General features: G+C 42.2%; 1 pseudogene; it reads right to left on the minus strand.

Annotated features, from left to right (window-relative positions):
• Nucleotides 1-13,499: 13,499 nt before the first annotated feature.
• LOC120623052 (uncharacterized) lies at nt 13,500-13,618 on the minus strand (annotated as a pseudogene).
• Nucleotides 13,619-13,995: the final 377 nt, after the last annotated feature.

Genomic DNA, 13,995 nt, shown 5'->3' on the forward strand with positions numbered 1-13,995 from the left:
TTTGACTTTATCCATTCATTCTTTCATTCAACAAATATATTTTGGCTATCAACTGTGTCTTTTATAAGTTGAATTATGTCCTCCCCTCCAAATTCATATCTTGAAGTCCTAATACGTAGTATCTCGGAATGTGAACTTGTTTGGAAATAGGGTCATTGCAGATGTAATTAGTTAAGATGAGGTCATCCTGGCTGTTGACACTGACCATGTTCTAAGCCACAATTCAACTGGCCTGAATTGGTGAAGTAGCTAGCTGGGCCATCACCATTTAGACCCAAGTTCCTTGGAAATGCAGAGTATTTTACACATCACACTTTGATATTTCCATTTGATTCCCACAACTTCCTGAAATGTATGTTAATAGGATAATTGTCTTCATTTAACAGATAGAAAATCTTGATTTGAGAAGGTGAATTGAATGACCCAGGGTCTCACAGTTGGCAAGAAAAGCAAGGACTCCTGACCCACTGCTTTTCCCATTCATGATGCTGCCTCCATAACTAACTGGCTCTCAGAACCATATTTTAGATGCTCAAACCTGAGAGGACCTTTGATTTCATACAGTCCAACCTCCTACAGACAAAGAAAAAGTAGCTCAGGGTTGGCAACTCCACATTCACCATCCTCACCCCCAGGCTGGCCTTATTTCTTGCTCCAAAGAAACACCAGAGAGATACTGTTCTGTCCAAAGGCAATAGGAAACCTTCCCTTTAAAACAAAATAAACAAAAAGCAATCTGAAGAAAAAAAGAAAAAAGGAAACCATTATCTAGACATAGCCTTCAAGTCCATTTTTCTCTGAGAACTGCACTTTCTCCTTCAAAGCCCCTTTCACTTTAAGACCACAAGATTTAGAGAGGATTGAGTTGAAGGAGGACAGAGTAATGATAAGTCCACCAACCACAGCAGACCCTTCCATCGATCTTTAAAGAAAAACACGTGGAGGTAGATGGGAATGAAGACAGGGATGGGCAGAGTTCAAGAACTATCTCCCCTTCTAGTATGGATAGGGATTTGTTGCTTATCTCAGATGGCCCAGCATTCCTAGCGGGAAATGGCAGAGAGCGGAAGTCCCGCCACAACCAGCAGACGGTGGGTCAGCAAATATACAAAGGCTTCCTCTTGGTCTGAGAATTGCTGTGATTTCAATCCCCACTTTCTGTACATGATGCAAAACCTCCCTCTGTTCTATGCTGGGTGCCCAGGATCATTAAGAATACGGATCTGACTCAGAAAGGTCAAGGTCAGATCCAGAAGCTGCAGTCAGCCCCAGTCCCCCATGTGAAAAAAATCTTTCAAGCTTACAATGCAATCTTGGGTAAGATATCTCAAAACTACTCTAAAATTGAATGCTCTTGCTCACTCACCCTCCTGAGCCTACTCCCACTCCCATGTTCTCAATAAACGTCAATGTTTACCTATCGTTCAGCTAGGAAAAAAAAAAAGAGTATCTTATTTCTATCTCTGTATTAGTCTCATGTTCAAATGATGAGTAAAGGCAGCTGACTCTACTTGAGGAATATCTCCCCATTTTCATTCCCTCTCCATTCCTGGAGCACCTACCCTAGGGCAGGCCTCATTTCCTCTCTCTTGACCTTCTTATTGCAGCAGCCTCTCATCCTTCCCCCTGCCAACCTACCCTACCTGCTGGTATGATCTTCCTGCTTAATTAGCCAGGTCAGGTCAGTCCTCTGCTCCAACGATTACATCCCTATTTCCCTTGAAATACGTCTAAACTCTTTATCAGAAAACATGAGACCCTGAAACCCAACCTCATCTCCTCATCTACCACTTCTGCCTTCCACTTTTCTCTTCAGCAACTTGAACTGTTTGTAGCTAAAACCACATCACAGCATTTCTCATCTCCATTCATTTCCTCATGTTATTTCCTTCTCCTGGAAAACTTCCCTGCCCTCACCACCTCCCCCCACAACCGTATTGCCCTGCCTAATTGCTACTCTTTGAGGGGATATTATCTCCTTTACCCCACCTCAGTCCTACCCCTAAGATAGGTGCTTTCTTCATGTTCCCACAGCCCTCTCTTACTACATTATGCATCCAGAATGACAGGCACCTATTCATGTGCCTTTCTTCTCACCTGACTGTGAGCTACTCAGGGCCAGAGCTCTGTTCTACTTATCTCTACATCACCAACTCCCTGGCAAAAAGTAAGAACTGAATAAATGTCGAATGAATGAATGAATGGTTGATGGACTTACAATGATGGATGTGACTTATGAGGGAAAGTAAGGATTCTAGGATAATTTCAGATTTGATGATACGAGTGACTGGATATTGATGCTTTTCATAAGCATAGGAAATATAGAATGAATGAAGATTTAGGGAGCAGACGGCTACCCCTATCAAGTAGAGACTTCCACTAGGCAGTTGGATCTATGTACACATCTGAAGTGCAGGAAAGAACTTATCTGGAGGAGAGATATTACTCGGTGAACCACTGCATTGGGAAAATTCCACAAAGGGTCAAGAGTGAGAAAAACAGTGGAGGGAACACTGAAGAACATTGGCATTACCGAGTGTGGGGAGAAAGACAATCCCATGCAAATGACAGAGCAGGAGTGGCCAGAGAGGTAGGCCCTGCTCCATCAGAGTGTGATGTCACCCAAACCAAGGGAGGAGAGCATTCTAAGAGTGACCAGTGTTTCCAAATGCTGCAGTCGTGGCCAGACTTCTTAAATGATGGGCAGGGTCTCATTCATAATCAAGCCTCTGCCCGTATTTCCCACCTCATCCTCTTGAACTGTCAGTTCCAGCCTGTTTGCATAGTTTATGGTTCCCTGAATACATCATGCATTTCACCCTCCCACACCTTTGCTCAGTCATTCGCTCTGTCAGGTCCACATCTACCCACTCCAAAATTGTCATCATTCGTCAAATGCCATCCTGAGCTTTTCCTCCTGAAAAGTCTTCCCAACCTGGCCCCCACCCAGCAGAGTGAGTTAACGACTCTGTCTTATAGGCCTCCACTCTTCTGTGAACTTGGCTCTAACTCATCATCTGTAATAGTATATTTTTGTTTCCATGTCTATTTTCTCTATAAGAGTGAGTTGTTGGAAGGCACAGGCTTTCCTATTTATCTCTATAATACCAATACCAGACACAGAATCTGGCATAAAATCAGAAGCCCGGATATTTTGTTGAATGAGAAAGAATGAATGGAGGATTTTGTACATCAACATCACCCAGAGAACAAACCATTAGAAGTAAAAAAAATCAAAATTTGGTTAATCGAAGGTTCTTCTTTTTTGGGTTTTAGTTAACTGAGATTCCCCCGGAAAAGCCTGGCTTAATGTTATACAAGGCACATTGCCCTGGACTGTATGAGTTCCTGAATGTAGTTGCAAACAAAATAATCTGAATAGGAAACAGCACCTTTATGGGGTTGTATAGAAATACCTGTTTGTACTGAGGCTGCCAAACTCCCTTTCCCTTGCCTCCCCTGCATTGAGGGTGTCTCATAAATGTTAAATAATCACAATGACCTGCTCAAGGGGGTGTCAGTAGTCATAAAAGCTAGCTTTTACGTATGCTTCCCTGTGTCTCCTGGTGGGTGGTTAGCAACTGAGCAAACCTGATGGCCAGAGGTCTCCATACAGGCTGCATCTAAGAGACCTATAAGCTTGGGTGGCAGGAAGAGGATCCAATCACAAGCTGGGACGCCCAGCCATTGATTGACTGAGGAAGGCCACCCACACTGAGCCTTCTGGAATCCATTGGTGAGTCATGAGCCAAAGGATTATGTCTTCAATATGAGCCATTGGGCCTGATACCAAGGCATTTCCTGCTTACAGCTTAGGGGAGCTATCCTTAATGAGGGTGATGACCTGCAGGTCCAAGAAATAACCAGATGAGAGGAAAACCCTAGTCTCATTTATGCCTCATGGGACATGGCTTCCTAAGCCTTTTCTGTTTGATTCTATATCCTCTAGCAGACCTCGGTTTACATTCATCTCATCATTTATCTGTTGCATTCATTCATTCCTTAGACATCAGTTGAGCACCCGGGATAGATGTTAGAAGTACAGAGATAAATAAGACATGATTCCCACCTTTACTGGGTCAAACACAGGGAGATAAATAAGATACTAACTTTCATGTAATGTGTTAAGTATATATAGCCATGGGGGTATGTACAAATAAAAGAAAGGGGGCCACAGAGGCGACATTTGTACTGAGTTTAAAAGATGAATAGAATTCTAACAGTCAGGTAAAAGAGAGGAAGAGAGGGTGCCAGGTATCCAGGAGGGTGGGAAGACATTTTAAACAATTAGATACATAGAGTGGAGGAGTGCTGAAATGGAGGTTAGGTAAAGGACCTTTGCCTTATATAATTTTAGGGGGTACCACGTACTTTAGCGTCTGCAGAGTCATACAGTACAAAACCTGGTGGTTATATGCCCCTTGTGGCCCTAGTCCACAAACTTGGGTTCAAGTCCCAGATCTGCTATTACCTAGCTATATGACCTTGGACAATGCTCTTCCTGTTTCTCAGTCTCTTCAAGTGTAGGATAAGGAAGCTGGACTGGATTGCTTCCAAATACCCTCTTCTTGCTAGAGTCCTCTATGAGTCTACATCTCCAGGCTGAGAGGAAATGACATAGGAGTTAAAGCCTGTCATTTCATGACTGAATAAGGCATTGTCCTTGGATATGAGACTTTAATATTCCCCGACTCTTGATTTCTGTATGTGTTTTACATAAGTTGGTTAAACATTGATGCATAAAACATTAGCTCTGAAAGGGAAATTAAAGATCATTTGACTCATGTGGTTCATTTCTGAGAAGGTGAGACTGGGGCCCAGAGACAGTGAATGATCCACCGGAAGGCATACCACAAGTTGGATCAGAACCAAGACTTGGGCAAGTATGGAAATATTCTTTGCCCCAAGCCAGGTAGTTACCAAGGTTGACCCCAACTCCCTCCAAAACGCTGTAATTTCCCTGGCCCAAGTTTAAAAGGGGCGGGGGTGGAGGGAGTGGAGGAAGAGGCAAAACCAGCATCCTATTAAGAAGTAAAACGTTGGTAATGAAGCCTGCCTGCAGATTTTCTTCCATGTCTTCTTGCCACTGTGTTCCCACTCTATTGGTTCCCTAGTGGCAGAGAATGCAGTCGACCAAACCTGCATATCTAGGACCACAGCACACCTCCACTGATATTTCTTTGAAATATGAGAATTCTAAAACCTTTTCCTCATAAGTAAATTAAATCTAGGGATATATTCAAATCAATTTAAACATGGTCAAAATATTTCAAGCATATCCATCCAGGTACCAAAAGGAGAAATCCACGTGTGATTCTAGCTCCTCCCTCTGTCTCTCCCATTCTCTCATTCCAAAACAGGCTCCTCTCTCTATCCCCACTGACTGACTTTAGAGCCGCACCCTTCGCTTCCCGGGCTATTGCATTAGTTGTCTAATTATTCTCCCTCCCTCTCATCTATCCTCCTCCTCTGTGCTGCCACTATGGTTTTGACAAATCAGGGCATTCCCATACCTATCAGATAAAACTTAAATTCTTCGGCATAGCGTACCACACCTTTTGTGATTTTCCCCCACCCACCTGTCATTGCTTATCTCTGCCATCATATTCCACAAGAATACATTATTATTATTTATGGTTCTACAGATATAGTGCGCTCTCTCAAGTTTCCTATGCCTGGAATGCTTCCTCCATCCTCAAACCCGTTTGCCTCTAATGTCCCTCCTGTACTAGTGTGCTTGGGCTGCCATAACAAAATACCACAGACTGGATGGCTTAAACAATAAAAATGTATTTTCTTACAGTTCTGGAAGATAGAAGTCCAAGTTCAAGGTGCTGGTGAGAGCTTCAGTTTCTGGTGAGAGCTCTCTTCTTAGCTTATAGACAGTTGCCTTCTCCCTGTGCCCTTACATGGCCTTTCCTTTGTGTGTGCACGGTATGGAAGCTCTCTGGTGTCTCTTCCTCTTCTTAAAAGGACAGTAGTCCTATGGGATTAGAACTCTACTCTTATGACCTCATTTAACCGTAACTAATTCCCTAAAGGCCCTCTCTCCAAAATCAGTCACATCAATAGCCATATGAATTTGGAGGAGGAGACACAATTCAGTCCATTATACCTCTGATATAGCTCTTATCTCAATGTATTACCATGAGTTGTTCTTATATTTGTCTCCTCCACAGAATTCCGAGTTCTAGGAGGAACTAAGACTCATCTCTGAATCTTTATATCGGCAAGGACTGGCCCAGGTTTTGCAAGGCCCAAGGCTTATAAAATGTGGTAGTCCCTCATTAAGAAAAAGATTAAAAGTTAGGTACAACATGAATTTAGAAAAGGCCCATGAAAATGCAGAGCCCTGGAGCTTAAGTCTCTAGGCTCAAAATAAAAAAAAATTATTAGTGTGGACCCTGAGAAGAAATATGTATTTTATGTGAACACTGAGAAGGAATTTATCTGCAGAGATGGATTTCCCATAGTCAACCAAGGGCTCAAATTTTATAAATAAGAATCTAGCTACCACTTGCTGACAGAGTCTCCTCATGTACTCTATATACCAGGAAGAAACTCAGACTGAACTGTTGGCCTCAGGTACTATGCCTTGCTTGTTCATGCCATCTGAATCAACCACTACAGGGAAGCTGTCCTTTTGTCTTTTGACCCAAGGACTGAGACCATCCCTATCCAGTCAGGACTGGCATAATTATACCAACCAAGCAGAACTGTTCTAGAATGACCAATCAGAATGCATGACATTGACAGGTCAGAACTGCATGATTCAGACCAATCAGAACTGTGCGAATTTGGAAACCTCATTTGCATTAAATTGGACCAATTGGGAATCTGTATGGGAACTTTCTCTGTAAAAGGTGGACTCCTCTTTTTCTTGGTGGTGGGAGCACACTTTCAGGTTTCTACCAGAGGCTATGTTTTCCTGGTTTGCAAACTATTTCACCTAAATAAAGTCTCCTTTTTTGCACCTCTTTGGGAATTTTGGTTTATATTAGGTACTACTAGAAAGACCATGGGCTGGGTTGCATTTCAACTTCTCATCTCACTTTTGACAGATAAGTTCACTATATGCAGCTCAATATTTATGCATATGTAAAATGGGTTTATATTACCTGCCCTGTAAGTTTGTTTTAAAGATATACTTACATAACCTGAAAATACGTTAAATATTTATTCACTTGCTAATTGCCTGTGTTACCAACTACCATGTAAGCTCCATTAAGAAAAGGACTTGGCCTTGATCACTGCTGAATTTCAGTGTTCCATGATGATGTCTGGAAATGGTTGGATGCTTCACAAATATTTTTTGATTGAAAGAATGCAATACCTTGTAATACATGAAAGAATGATACGTGGTATCCATCAGTAAATAAATTTTCCCAATTTTAACTATTGCTATTTAATGAATCTTAGTTAAATGAAAAGGAAGAGACAGAAAATACCAATGATCAGAAAATGTAAAAATCACTGTTAGCTAGACTCTGGAGAGCATTATAACTCAAAATTTCATATTGTCCGAAATGTTCTTAAAGAATAAAATATCTGGAAGGAAGTGGGGAAGAAAGAGAGAGTGGAGGAAGGAAGGAAGGAAGGAAGGAAGGAAGGAAGATTGAAAGGAAGGGAAGAAGGAAAAGAAAGGAACATTCGGAGAGAGAGAAAGAGAGAGAACAAGAGAGAACAAAAAATACTTAAAACCCTCCAGGCAGTGGGGAAAGTTAAAATAGGAAAGCCCCAGAAATTTGACATTGTTTTCTCCAGTGACCAAGGCAGCATATTTATTCGTTGTTCAGCAGCTCCCTTCATACTCTCATGGGAGTAAAGGGTGTAGCAGGGTGCTGAATGCTCTTCAGGCAGCTGTTTAAGAGGAGGCAAGAATAGCTATCATCAGATAACCTCAAATCATGTCAGGCCCCAGTCTCTTCTAGCCCAGAGCCGAAAAGCCAATCCTCCAACTTAGCTCTGAACTCTTCACCCCAATCAATTAAGAAAAATCCCATCAAAAATCCCAAATAAGTGTGCTTGGCCTGACCTTGAGGATTCTAGCTAAAGAGACATTGCTCCTCCTGGAAGAATCTATCATTTTTAAACAGTTCACACTGATGGTTGAGAAATTCAGGGAGAATTAGTTCCAGCACTTGAGAGCCAAGAGGGATCTCAGCACTCACAGAGGGAGCCCTTCATTATAAATGAGGAAACTGAGTCTCAGAGACATTGAGTGACCTTGTTGAGATCGTATAGATTTGCCATTATTATTGTTAAAAAGAAATCTCTTAGATTGATCTAGCTTCCTACATTGTCCATTTAATTCTCACACTTGACCGTGTCAATAACTCTGACTCATGGTTCAAGAACAAGAGTGTGGTCTCGGTTTCACAGATCTTTTTTCAGTTTCTCATTCCACTCCACATGCGTTATGGGAACTTGAACAAGTGACTTCAACTTTCTGAGGCTCCGTTTCATCCTCCGCAGAACGAGATAACAGCATGTATCTTACATGCATGTCGTCAAGATTAAATAAGATAGCATTTACTTAAAAGCTGGTACTTTTAGTGCTGAATAAATGCTGATTTACCAACTTCTCCCTGACTCTCTCTTTCCACATCTTTCTTTCCTTTCTCCTTTCCTCCATTCCTTTCCTCTTTTGTTCTTAGTAGGTACTATGACAAATGCAAAGAAATATAACACAGGCTCAAAGACAGTTCATCTCCAGTTGGGCTTTTACATCTATAAAATGTGACAGTGGGAAGAGATGGTTTCTAGAGACTGATGCTCCCCTCGCCTATTTCTCTGTTGTCATATAAGTTGATACATATTGAGCACAGACTGCCGAGCATTCCCATTGGCCAGATCCTGAGCCAAGCTGCAGAAATGCAGAGGTATATTCCCTGTCCTCAAGGAGTTCTTGGAAAACTGTAGCTGAAGACTAGAGGAGAAAACCCCACAGTAAGCATGAAATTATATAAACATTTTCAAGAGTCCAGAAGTCATGTAAAAGAAGAGGGAAATGGTCATGTCAAGGTCCAGCGATGATGTGGTCACGGGGGAAACCCAAGAAGTACTTTAGTTCTCCTTGTCTGACTAAAAAACAAGCCAAAATAATTATTAAAAGGAAGTAGAAGTAAACCAGTTAGGGCAAACTGTTTCTGGGCACTACATTTTCTGAAGAGAATCTAGTGCATACCAACCACTAAATTTATTCAGTCCTCGAGGTCCTGTGTTATTAAGCCTGGTGGGGGAAAAAAAAAAATCACGTGACACTGAAAAAAAAAAGAACGAAAGAAAATGAAAGGAGAGGAGAAAAGGAGGAGGAAGAAAGGAAGGAAATTACCTTTGGCTTAGACTTCTATGAACTAAGTCCCATACCAGGTTCCTTTATTTATTCATTCTATGAGTGAAAGAAAAGGAAGGGAGGGAAGGAAGGTGGACAGGTAGGGGAGGGGAGAAGGAAAAGGAGGGGAGGAAATGGGGGATGGGAGGGGAAGAAAGAGAAAGAAGATGAAGAGGTGAGGAGGATGGGAGGGAGGAAGTTCAGAAGAAGGGCGGAAGAAAGAAAGAAACCTGTGAGATAAATATTATCTTCTTTTTAAACACGAGGAAACTAAAGCCAAGAGATGACATGCCTTGCCCAAGGCATCTCAGTAATAAGAAACAGAACCAAAATTGAAAACCAGCTATGTTTGACTCCAAAGATCGTACTCCTTTCAGAAGATCGTGATCCCCAGAGCACAGTCTACTTTATCCCCAATGACAGCATAAGTGGTAAGGTATAGTCTGAAGAACCAGAACACCACAGGAATAGGACTATAAAGAACAGAGACCAGAGCCCCTCCAGGCTCCCAGTGAATTCTACCACTCCTGTGATTATCTACACAAGATTAACTTCTTCCTTTACTACTGACTGAATTCACCCTGGGCAAAGTCACTAACCTCCCTAGGCCCCCAGTTGCCTTATCTATAGAATGGGCCCATAATATCTTCATCATGTGATGAAGGAAATTGGATTAGCAAAACTCATGAGCTCCCTTCCAGCTCGAAGTCCTTAGATTCTAATCACTTAGAAGAATTTCATACGCAAAAAGAACTGTAGAAATTAGTGTTTCTCAAACTTCCAAAACAGCTTCTCAAATTTTCTTTTATATAATGGTAGAAGTTTTAATCGCTCACAAGACTGCCCAGCTACAGAGATTTCTTGGCCTCCCTTGCAGGTAGGAGTAGCCATATGACCAAATTATGGGTAGTAGTATGCGAAAATAAGTGAAGGCAAAGTGTGCAACATTTTGCCTTTAAAAGGAAATGGTAGGCTCTCCTCTTTCCTCTTTTTCTCCTTCCTGGTGGATGGAATGCAAACTTGATGGCAGGAACTGGGGCTGCCATCTTGGATTACAAAATTGAAGGCACATGTTGAAAACTACAGAGTAACATGATAGAAAGAGCTGGGGTCCTGATGCTTGTGGAATCATCATTCCAGCCCTGGACCGCCTACCTGGATTTTATATGTGAAAGATAAATAAATTCCTATCTTGTTTATACCACTGCCTTCTAACAGATATAGCCCTTTAAAAAAAAACTTAAAGATTTCCCAATTTTGGAAATACACTGCATGAAAAGTGAAATGGGAAATATTTTAAATGTTTTTATGGTGGTACCACAGTCATAAATACAAATTCAAATGGGGCTACTGAAATTTCATGTCTATAAAAGAAAATTGGGGAGAGAGGAGGGAAGAGAATCTAGATAATCTAGATGATGTTATACTGAATGGACAGAGTATTAGATAATCATTTCAATGTAAATATAAAATTATAAAAATTATCACAGAACTTTTCAATTACCCTCATCCCTACCCTGAGCCCAGGGAACAGAGGTGCTCAATTAGACATAAAGAAAAAGCTAATCCAGTCGTTTCAAACTAAATTCCACTATGATTCTAGGGCTATTTAGTGGCAAAAATCCTGAGAGGATGAGGCAGGACAAGGTGGAGCTGAAATAAGCAGAACTCCAGACCCTAACCTCTGCCTCAGCCACAACGCCACTGATTTATCTGGTTTATATACCAGGGTTCTATAGAAGAATTTAAAAAGCCCTGTTGTTCAAGTTTGAATAAGTCCAACTTCCTGGCTAATAGAGGAAGAAACTAGTCCAGAAAGAGGAAGTGACTTGCCCACAGCCACACAGTGAGGAAGAGGCCAAGTTTCCGTTCCTAGGAGCCAGTCTCTCTCACCTGAATCACCTGCTGTTCAGGCCACACAGCTTCAAACCTGGGGACAACCTGACAAGGCTTCCTGGAGCCCCTCAGTCCACTCTTACTCCACAGTCAGAGCTTCCCTTTTGTTCATGATTTCAGATGACGCATGACTTTAGATGACTCTCTTGTCTTCATTGGTATTTCAATCAGAAGAGAAAAGCCTTTGAACACAATAGGTACCATAGCCAAAGGATGAGCTGGTGAATTCCTATGCAGGTCTCAGGAAGTCACAGGCCATCCAGCCTGCTCAGCTAACCCAGAGAGAAATGATCAGGATGGGCAGAGCAAAGGCAAGTGTCATAGCTCCTGTATCGTCATGATCATGACCAAAGGTCCCTTCTTCCCAAAAGGTAGGATCCAGTAGTGCCTGGTGTCAGGAATAGGCCCCCAAATTCTCAAGCACTATGTCGGTCACTCAAGTGAAAATTAAGAGTGACTATTCATAGGAATGATCCAGAAGTTCCAAGTTCTTCAAGGCATTTCATACACATTACATCATTTTGGGGCTCACACAATGCTAGAGAGAAGGTGGGACAGAAATCAGTATTCTCTTATGATACTCTAACAGACACATCAGGATCTCACTAGAATGTAACTTCCTTGAGAACGGGATTATGTCAGTTTTGCTCGCTACAATTTCCCTTGTTTTTGTAACACTAAACTTGGAATGTGCTTACTAAATATTTGCTTAATGAGTGAATAATAAATGACCTCTGCCAATCTTCCCAATCACATCTGTCTTCAATTTCCCCAGTACACCACTGATTTTAGTCTCACTGAACCATGTGCAAGTCCCCACACGAAGGAAGCTCTTTGCCAAGCCTGCAGGTTTTGTATACTCTCATTCCTCAGCCTGAAATAGACTCTTCCACTTTTGCCTTCCACTGGACCTGTACATCTCAATTCTGACATTCAGGGATGCTGTGTCAGACACGCAGGTTGTTCACCTGGCAAGAGTGACCAGCCCAGGGGGCAACGAGGGGCACGGATGTCTGTGTGGGCTCTACTTGCCAGCTGTGAATCCTGGTTTTTATAGACCTGCATTTGCCTAGAAAAAGGAGTGTCTTTTTCAAATTCTCACAAAGATTCCAAAAGGGCTAACTTTAATCCTATAGATATCAGTTCCTCCAGAGGGCCTTTGTCCATACCCCAGAGTAATTTAGAATCATAATTTCTGTCCTCATCTATTTCCCCCTCAAGGCTGTGAGTTCTTCCACTGCACAGGATGTCTTGTCAGAAGTCGCCTTACCCATTAAGACTGAGTCAGGCCCACAATAAGAGTTCAAGAAATGTTTATTGAATAAATGAATGAATGAATGAATGATGACTGAGTCTTAGCGGGGTGAATTGCCTTTTTCGGGGTCATATAGCCAATAATTGGCAGAACTGGCTTAAGCCCCCCAGTCCAGAGATTCCTTCCAAATATCCCTTCTGGAAGCCAAGCCCTCAGGGACACCTAGTTAGCGGTGAAGACAAGCCAGATGAACTTAATTAATTTTGAGCACTCTCATGCATCTTATTCACTCGGTCAGTGAGGGTTACTGGCAAACAGAAATATTTGGGGAGACTCATTTTTCCACCCCCAATTCATAATTCTGTCTACTCGTCACTCTTCACCCAGATTTAAGAGGTGCTAAGTAAGCTCAAGCAGGCCCCAGGCCTCCAGTGCCGCTGTCCTGACCGGGCTGTGCCCCTTCGATTCGTATTCTGCAAACCTAAACCAAAGCTGCTTTACCAAGTGGCTTCTCTAAAGGTCCCAGAGCTAAAAGCATCTCACATTTTGGTCTTTTGGAAAAATGTGATCCAGAGCCCCTGAGGACATGCTGCGTAGGAAAAAGTGAGGAGGAATGCAGAAAATCACCCCGTTGGCAGCCAGGAGACTCAGGTCCCTGTCCAGTTTGGGCAAGTCATTCCTCTTTGGAAAAGTGAGATTTGATAATGCAACAGGACCAAGGCTAGAGCTACTTTGCCTGCACAGACCAACATTCCCAAGGCAAAGCTGTCTGAAAGGTTTGAAAGACTATCAAGAAAAGGAGGGCTGTGATTGCTTCTCAGGTGCTCTTAAGTAAATTACATCTCCCAAGGTGAGGGCTGTGCTCCATCAAGAGAATCCAGATATGGTCTTCAGTTCTGGCTCTACCATTTTATTTTTATTATTTTTATTATTTAGGCAAGGCAACCCCTGGTTGATCTCACAGATTGCAAGGATCCTGTCAGCTTATAATCCTTTATTTTTTTTTATTTTTTACACCTACAGCACTTGGTCTTCCTAGGTGGTCTCCCATCCAAGTACTAACCAGGCCTGACCCTGCTTAGCTTCTGGGATCATATGGGATCGGGTTTGTTCAGGGTGGCATGGCCGTAGACCTGGCTCTACCACTTTATAACTCTGTGACCCTGGGCAAGTCACTGAACATCTCTGAGTCTGTTTCCCCATTTAATAAGGGGGATAAAACTTTCTACATTGAAAGGGTTTTACTGGCTACACCCTTCTTTCCTTATTTACTTATCATTACTGGAGCAGGGTAGGAAAGGACAAGGGCTCTAGGCAGCCACTTGCCGTGTGATCTTGGGTAAATTATGTCTCTCAAGCTCAATTTCTTCCCTTGTAAAACACTCTCTACCTCATGGAGTTGTCACAGTAAGTAAAAGAAACAAAAATATATAAAGTACCTGTTTAGTAAATGTCCAACGAATGTGAACTACACTTACATTATGTATGACTACTAAGATAGACCAGAGAT

The sequence above is a fragment of the Pteropus medius genome, unplaced genomic scaffold, assembly GCF_902729225.1.
Source record: "Pteropus medius unplaced genomic scaffold, Ma_sr-lr_union100, whole genome shotgun sequence".
NCBI lineage: Eukaryota > Metazoa > Chordata > Mammalia > Chiroptera > Pteropodidae > Pteropus > Pteropus medius.